Here is a 9,343-nt window from a genome sequence, read left to right as displayed (position 1 = left end):
GTCGAACCTCGTACCGATGAGCGAATCCCATCTCTCCATTTTCTCGCAATATTTCAAAACGGAGGCGAGTAATTTTCTAAATATTTTCAAATCAAGGTCAAGTGAGACCCCGCAAAAGAGTTCATCTTCTCTTCTTTTCTCTTCTTTTCTCTTCTCTCTTTCTTTCTGTCTTTTATTTTCTCCCTTCAAAAAGGAGGAAATAAAGGTTGGAAAGGAAAAAAGAAGGAAGAGAAAGAAAGATCAAGAGAGAAAAAATTTTGCGATGATCACAAGGACAAACAATTTGCCACCATTCCTGATAGTCGGCAGACACTCTATAACCAAGAAAGAATTTTAGATAAACAAAGGAATCCTAGCCGTAGCGGGCAGAATGATATGCCCCGGACCATTGTGCGGAAGTGAGATCGAATTCTGTCATAGCTCCTGATAGTAGTCTGGCTTCAATGTACTGCTGCTTCTGGGAGAACTGCCGAACACACCGCTCTGGTTGGTAGTAAGTGCAGAAGAATGGTCCCAGCAATTTGAACCACTTGCCATAAGCGTACGTATATCTGAGAGGAGATAATTGTCGATCAAAGTAGTCCCAAACTATGTCATCTTCTTGAATGTTGTCGATCATGGACCGGTACTGCGCCACTGGAAGAAGTTCTTGACCATTGTATCTGAAAGAGCTCGCTCGGGCTGGAACGTGCTAGAAGAACCAGAATTGAAGCGCGTAAATGCATCCTTCAACTAAGATGGATTCTCCAAGTGAGAAACGAGTCAAACCCCGATATAGGAAAGCGAGCGCTGCCATGGCTATGGAGAGCCGGTTGGTCTGTCGACTTCCCCATCTTCTCATGAGCTGGATTATTCTGATATCCATGTAGTTTTGTCCATCTGGGAGGAGGGTTAATCCTACAGTGCATAGAACCATCACATTCTGAATCCTTTCTCTAGTTGTCCTTGATAGTGAGCTGACTTTAACGAAAGTCCCATACTGGCGGTACAACTCGAGCAGGTTGACATATTCATTTCCGTCCAACTGGATCAGAGGCCAGGATCTGCGGCCTGTCATACGAGCTAATGAGTCTCGGGGGTCCAAACCCTTGACATTGATTAGGAATTGATGCGCTAATGGATCTCCTGGTTGACCGGCTGGTTCTGGTAATCCCATAATTTCTGAAAATTCATCCATTAGAATGGTCATCTCTCCCCACGGGAACCAGAAGGTACAGGTTCATGGATTCCATCGTTCTGCCATTGCGTGGATCAGGTTGCCATTGATGGTTTGCTTTCCGACTGCTGACGCCAATTCAAATCCACACTCGCTTAAATGATCCGGGAATATTCGAGAAAAGCTTTTGAGCCAGGAATAGTATCATCGGGGAATGAAAGTTCTGGTGCTAAGGGCTCGATGTTCAGGACGACCTTGTCGCACCTCGTAGGAGATGTGACCTTCAGAAAAGATAGGATCGACTTGACTGGATGCCATCGGACTAAAAACAGAGAAAGACTCAGAATTAGACTTAGGAAAATGTAGGAAATTTTGAAAATTACAGGCAGAATAAAAAATGCAACTGGAAATTTGAGATCCAGTAGAACGATAGAATGGGAATCACCTGGAGTTTTGAAAGAAATTGAATATTTATAAAATCATCCAGGGTTTGAGAAAATAAAGGAAAAAGATGAGAATATGGATATTTGAAAATATTTTTGGGGAAAATATGAGAGAAATAGAGGTAACATACAAACAATCACATCCTGCATAGACATTTATGCATATACAACACTCCCTAGAAGGCTGACTCTAGATGCATCATTTTGAAAACAGTTGTAGGACCCTAATCCTAACTCTAGGTTCAGATCATCTTTGTCCAATCCAGTTATGCCGATATACCCGAACCGAAATCCAAGGTACGTGGCGTATAATTTCAACTCTGGTTCTAAGGTAAGGTTTTCCAACATCCTTGAGCGCCTACCGATATACTTTGAACTGTGGCCCGCGGTACGTGGTAGGGGGGTGTTAACCCAAATAAGTGGCCCAGTTGTGAGGCTCTGTCCCGAACTAGGGTTCTGGAAGAGAGCCCAGCAACGTGAAGACCGGGTAATGATAGGTAAGGGAGGTTTGAAAAATGATCACATGCAAGAATTAGAGGGCTCTAAGGCCTAAAAAGATAGATTTTTGAAAATCTTTGAAGTAGCATACATTGTTTGCTTTTAGATCCTAAATTAAGGAGAGTTGTGTTTAGACCTAAGTCTATGTGAACATGAAAATATCTCCTCAATCTGGTCCTACCAAACCATGCCTAAGCTATATGCAATCAATGTCAGCTAGGTCAGAATCTAGGCTCCTAGGTTCACATGATATCAAAAGCAAAAAGAGCTGACATTTTGTGAACACAGTTTTGATAATTGAACTAAGTCAAGCACATTTGTGATCAGACAAGGACAGGTCCCATCACGGTCGCCAAACCTATTATCGTCGCAAAATTTTATGTCTTCCCTTCCTTGCAGGAGAGAGAGGAAAATGCTTTCGCGAGTCAAACTTGACCGGATTTTGGAAAATTATTTTGAAATACTCACCTCCATTTTTTTAAATAGCAGGAAAATCCATAGGATGGGGCTCTACCTATTGGTACGAGGTTCGACCGTTCCTGCCACCTTTAACAGGGGTAATCGAACCAAGGACCAAAATGTGCTTGACTTAGTTAAATCATCGAAATTGTGTTTTATCCTAAATGCACAGAGAATTCAGGCATGTGCTATGAGATTTTGTAAAATATAAGTTGGAAAACTATGATGTATGCTTAGAAAACATTTGAAAAGCATTTCTCAGGAAAAAGATGGAAATCAACCTCTCAGGAAACTCAGATGAAAGTATTTGGAAATCACCAGAAAGTTTATGAAGATGTGAGAAAATCCTGAGAAAATGGAGAGAATTCAAAAGAAAAGAGGAACATTTGAAAAGGAAAATATTTGTCAAAAAAACTCTGACTTTGAAAATTTTCTTTGGAAAACGATTGGAATTCATTGGAAAACTCTTTGGAGATGGAAAATCAAAACTTAGGAAATTGAAATCCTGAGAATATTGTCTTTGAAATATCTGAAAATTGATTTTGATTCCTGAGAAAGATGAGAAATTCCTTTTGAAAATGAATCTTAAGAAAATAACAATTTCAAGGAAAATCACGGGAAAACTTGACTTGAAAATTCCAACTTCGAAAATTTTCAGAGTTTCTTGAGGAATCGATTTCTAGAGAATGAGATTTTCTTGAGAAAATCATGAGAAAAGTAGATGATACCATGATGCAGATGATTGAAATGAATGAATGCACTTTGAAAAGATTTTCTAAGGAATTTGTTGGAAAAATGTGTATTAAGTCAAAATAAATCCTTCACATATTCTGACTGTGGCCATGAACATGTTCAGAGTTTAATTGATTTAGTTCACAATATTTTGCAAAATTGGAAATATGATGTGCATTTTTAAGATAGCCTAAGAGTGTAGGCTCAATGTGACTGATAAAAAGATGATGAATCTGGGTCTCGTCCATATTCCGACTAGGGCCGTAAATATGGACTCCTCCGAGTTCATCAACTCTCTAAGAGTTGGTGCACGTGCCATTCGTGTCCATCCAAACTGATTTTGAAAATAAAATGCATGATTCATAGAATCAGGATATTGCAGGAATTTAAACTATATAAAATGCATCTTAATCTAAGCAGAAAAATAAATATTATTCTAAGTTTGATTATTACATCTCTGACATAAATCAAAATAAATGAAATAAAAGAATACAGAGTGTGAAAGAAGCAACATCCTCCAGATTTTCCTGCAAAATGAGAATTAGTACAAGGAATGGATATACAAGATACCCAAGGAAATGGGTATATATAGAACATATACAACGAAATATATACGTATATATATCTAAATGCTCAAATCTGTGCTAAGTGATATGTGATAATGGAGGTATATTTACAAAAATAAAAATAAAAATATCTACCTAAATGCTTGTATGTGAAAACCAGTGCACATGAAGATATCCCTATATATATATATAAGTATATATATATATATATATATATATATATATATATATATATATATATATATGTACATATACATAGATATATATATATATAGATATGTATACATATAATGAGAAAATACATATAGTAATTGAAATTTCATGTGTAATGGGTAAATGTAATCTGAAATGATATGCTGGGAAATATGTTAGTATGTAACTAGGTTTAGTGAGATACTGATTCAATGAAAAGTAGATACATGCAGGAAAGGATAATACACAGGTATGTATACATAACCAGAAATACATAGGTATATACAGGGGAAACTTTAATGCAAGATGACAAATGTGGATTTGGCAAAAGAAGTGAGATCTCATTGTACTGTGTATCCTACTTCTTTTCTGCAAATTGAGGCTATATACACACATTTTGCAATGGAAAATTTCATAACTAAGGTAGGGACATAATGTTTTTTTTTTTTTTGACATAATACACACCACTGTGTTACAGAATGGGAAGTTTACATTTGGCTGTAGTGAAAATCATAAACAAAAAGAGACTCTTTATTCCCCTGTAACTAGCTTACTTTCAGCCATTCAGTTAGATTGATATGAGCTGATGACTTAGGGTAACTAAATACAAAAATCTGAGATAATAGGATGGGCAGCATTCAAATAATGTAGACAAGATATTACAGGCAATGGAATTAACACAGGTGCTCAAAGTGGAGGTGTGAAATCACAAACACAGGATGTATGTGATAAAAAAAAATTCTGAACTATAATAAGTACAGGAACTAATAGGATAACCTGCAAATATAGGATATGCACAATAGGATACAGGTAATGTTGTTAACACAATGATTATTTCAGGTTAAACTTGAAGCTGAACATTTTGCAATAAGATAAGGAGGAAAGAGACAGATGCTCCCAGTCATGACTGCCAGTTCTTTCAGGAACTTAAGGTCATGAAGAAGAGCACCCTGCCTGACCACCTAATTTTGCTTCTATTATGTATAAGACCACTTGAAAAGTTCATGTACAAGTAAATCACAAGAATTTCATTCTTTCCAATAAGCATACATTTGAGCACTTGAACCTAATAGTGTTGTCACTCATTGGTCATTATACATCTTACTTACAGTTAATGACAATTTTTTGCAGGAATTTTATAAAGCCAGCTCTTTTTCAATAGAAATTCCATGCTTTGGAGAAGATACATGAGCAAATTTCATATGTTTATGATAATGGCAAAGATAAGGTAAGCTACCAAGTTAAACCCTTTTCATGTTGTCCAACCCACTGTCTCATAAATAATTCTTTTGACGTTATCATGATTTTTTTTTTATAGATGAAAGGCATTCACGCTGATGCTTTACATATCATACATCATGAAATTAACATTTAATGACTGTGTATAGTACATACAATAGGAAGAATGTCCAATGTAGATAACCCCTCTATTTTCTATATACAGAGAGGCAAAACGTTGCACCACTAAAATCTAGTGCATAAAATGCAAATCATGCCTCTGAGAAAAAAAAAAGATGGGATTATGTCTAAAGATTTTATACACAAAGATTACCACAGATCATCAACTGCAATAGAGGTGGATGGTGATGGATCCTCTTCCAACTCCAACTCTGTTTATTGGGTTTCAAATTTTGTTTCTATATCAGCTAGATTCTTCATATCTACTGTAGAAAGTTCATCGAATCTCCTGACTACCAAATCAGCTGCACCTAGTTCATACATTGGGTGTTTACCAGCAACAGCTATGCATTTCACCTTATCATCATGCACAGCTTCAATGGTTGAATTTGAGTTTCCAAAGACAATACATCTCTCAGGTATTAAATTAAGGAGTTGTGAAGCATAAATGAACATCTCTGGATCAGGTTTGCCTCTATGTACATCATCAGTAACAACAATAACGCTAAAAAAAAAAAACTTGCAATATTGACATCTCTCACTGCCGTTTCTAAATGATTACTGGGCCGTGTAGACACTAGAGCCATGGGTATCTTATATTTTATCAAGTTCAGTGCAAATTCCCGTGATCCAGATCGAATCCTGTAAAACCCACCGTGCAGGCTTTGATAGATCTCTACCTTCCTCAACCCCATTCTTCTCATTTCAGTAGGATCTCTTGACCAACAAAGAACCTCAGAGATTGCTTGTTCATTTTTTTTTTTTCTATTCTTTTCAGAATGAAAGCAGGAGGTGGCTAAATGTATATAGGCTACTGAGATGAGAGGTTCGATCCATGACAAGGATGAACCATCTCATCTATTTAGCCTGATTGTGAAATCCTACCATCTGCACACTTCGAAATCCTCTATTATGCTTAAATGAAACCATGGATGGGCCTTTATTTTACGTTGATTCCAGCTAACAGATTACAACAATGGTTTTGATTTAGTAAAATTGAACAAAAGGATGGTAGAATCGTAGCTTTACATTACCTTGTAGATCCTCTGCACCCAATGAATCTGTAACCAGCGATTAGGGATCGATCTTCTTCTGCTGGACTGAAGGAAATGGGAAGGACGCCGACCGGATCTTCTGTACCAAATGAACTATCACGCAACCCACCAAGAGTTGAAGGGCTTGAGGCTTTTCCCGCTGGATGGAAGAACCGACATTAAAAGGGGGAAAAACCCCACGGCAGAGAAGAGGACACCTGCAATAAAACCAAAGGGTGAGAAATCAATCCCCTTCCCTCCTTCTGAATGCCCCTTTTAAAAGATTTTGAGCCCTTTTTCCCAAAACAAAATCGCAGCTTTCCTTCTGCGGTTCCATTACATTTTTTTGAAAATTTTGAAACGGAAAAATTTAATTGGTTTTGAAAATCTGCCGTTTTCAAAAAGGACGAACCTTATCACTTTCAAAAAATTTTGGTGCGTTTACCTAAAGTTTAGGTAAAATGAATTTTTTTAGGAAAGCTGAGCCGTGGCGCCATCTGAGGCTGCTTTTAAAAAAAAAAAGAAAATTAAAAATAAAATAAAAAAACAAATAGTGAAATAAATGGGAGGAAATGCCACTTCAGCCAGCTTTAAAATCCTTTTGAAAAATAAAGTTTTATTTTTGTTTGTCAAATCTTTTATTTTCAAGTGGGGTTCCACCCATGTATTTATAAGATAAATAACATTAAAAAATTAAAAAGAGGAATTTGCAAATTGGTGCCATCTCCGGATGGACCCCGCTTGAAAATAAGAAACATACCTGAGAATCTGAGTGTGATGCTAGTTCAAAGGCGGGTCCCACACCATTTTTTTTTTTTTGAAAAGAAAAAGTAGAAGAAATAACTTATTTTTGGATTTTTTATAATACGAGATAAAACTGTCTTTTTTCAAGAATTTGGAAGAAAATGGTTTTTCAGGACAAAAATATGTATATAAAGAAAATGCAGAAATTTTATAGAAGAGATTTAAAGTCTTTTTGCAAAAAGTTTTGAGATAAAATCTTTAAAATTGTGTCCTCTTCTTTCCAACTGACGAAATTTTAAAAATCAATATCAAAACTATCCAAATTGTTTTCTTGAGAAAACTTTTGTAATTCGGAGTCTTGGGGGTAAAATGGGAAGAATTGGTAATTTTGAAGACCCAGGGTTTTGAAAATCAATTTTGAAAAGTTTAAAAATCAAATCTGGATTGACAATTTTGAAAATCAGGAGTTCTGGATCTCAAAATGACATGTTGTGCAGTGAAATGATGTAAAGTGTTCATGCAATGCTATGCAAAGACATGTTCTATGAAATGTCATTCTGAATCTAGAATTGGAAATTCTAGCTTCTTGTCAGGAATAGGATTTTGAAAATTTGCAGTTTGAAGATGTTTCTGAACCTAAATATAGAAATTTTGAGGCTCAAGAATGAAATTTTAGACTTTCTGCAAGGTTTAATCTCAGAAAATGACCATTTTGCCCTTCATTGATTCCGGAGAACTGAAAGGTGATGATTGAGGGAGATGTCAGGAAGGTGAATGAAAATTTGGGGTGTTTACAGGTTCCAATAACAAATGTGTCTGGCTTTTCCTACCTGTAAGTTTTAAGAGTTCCCTTATAACTTTTTTTTTTTTAAGTTGCATAGTGCCTTCAGATTTCACTTTCCGGACCAATGCTCTGTTTTATCATGCTTTCCACCTGTGTCAAGGAACAATGAGCTATCCACAGCTATCCTTCTTTTAGCTATGCAGTACAGTTACCTTAGACATATATGCAGTCTTGCTCAACACTCTCCCACCACTTACATACATCACATAGCATTCACCATAATATTTAGTATTGCTGTAAGTACTTACAACAATACGTTGCATCACTGTAAGCACTTGCAGAAATGCTTCGGCATTGCCGCGATAACCCCAATGCCTATAGCAATGCATAGCATTGCTATAACTGCCCCGCTTCCTGCAACATCCACATCACCATTCCACTATCTCACAAGTTATCACTTCATCTCCTGTTTAGGTCATAACTTACATTCATTTAGATAGTGGCATTTCACTGTTATCTAGTCATATATCCAGACTTCACATTTACATTTTTGATGTTCTGTCATATCCCAATATGCAGCAACTAGGTGTGATCAACCTGCGATCTTCATCAAGGCTCGATCCATCACTTCATTAACCTTGCTATATGCCACCATGATTACATTCCCCTACACCTCGCTGTGTGCACAGCCACTGTGCACACATTCACTGTTTGCACATTCACCAAACACAACACTTGGTGTATTATCTGTGTGCCACTTTTTGCTTTTCATCTTTGTGTATCACCATCACGTTTGCTGCACCTGCCTCCCAGCCTTGCCTCTGCACCATCGGCAACATCTAGGCACTTCACACACCTGCAGCACCCATACATTATGTACTTACAGCCGCACATACACACTTGGCACACAGCCTTTGCATGCCACTTTCTTCACTTTCTGCACCAATTCACTGCTGCCCATCTTTGTAAAACATCTTTGCTGCAAATTACCACAATGCTTCCCCTGCAGATTATGAATACATTGTCTTTCAGTTGCAATTTCCTATAAACATAACAGGAGTATAAGTGGTTTAAATTCTTATAGTCATAGGCACCTATATACATGCATATATATATGTATATACATATATATATATATATATATATATATATATATATATATATATATATATACACATACCTTCACATGTGTTTCCCTATGTATGTTCTTAAGCATATTCGGACAAATTCCCCCATCAGATGCAGAGGCATCTCAGAAGCACTCTTTTCCTTCATATGTGAATGTTCCATTGATTAGTATATAAAGTTTCGTTCTCCTCCCATGTACATTTTTTTAT

General features: G+C 36.6%; 1 pseudogene; it reads right to left on the bottom strand.

The window, feature by feature from the left end:
* Positions 1-5,594: 5,594 nt before the first annotated feature.
* On the bottom strand, positions 5,595-8,967 carry LOC149849076 (5-amino-6-(5-phospho-D-ribitylamino)uracil phosphatase, chloroplastic pseudogene; annotated as a pseudogene).
* Between the last annotated feature and the right edge of the window lie 376 nt (positions 8,968-9,343).

Source organism: Nuphar pumila, chromosome 1 (genome assembly GCF_984573655.1).
Source record: "Nuphar pumila chromosome 1, dmNupPumi1.hap1.1, whole genome shotgun sequence".
In the NCBI taxonomy this organism is placed as follows: domain Eukaryota; kingdom Viridiplantae; phylum Streptophyta; class Magnoliopsida; order Nymphaeales; family Nymphaeaceae; genus Nuphar; species Nuphar pumila.
The sequence above is the reverse complement of the archived record's forward strand: the minus strand, read 5'-3'. Positions and strand labels throughout refer to the sequence as shown.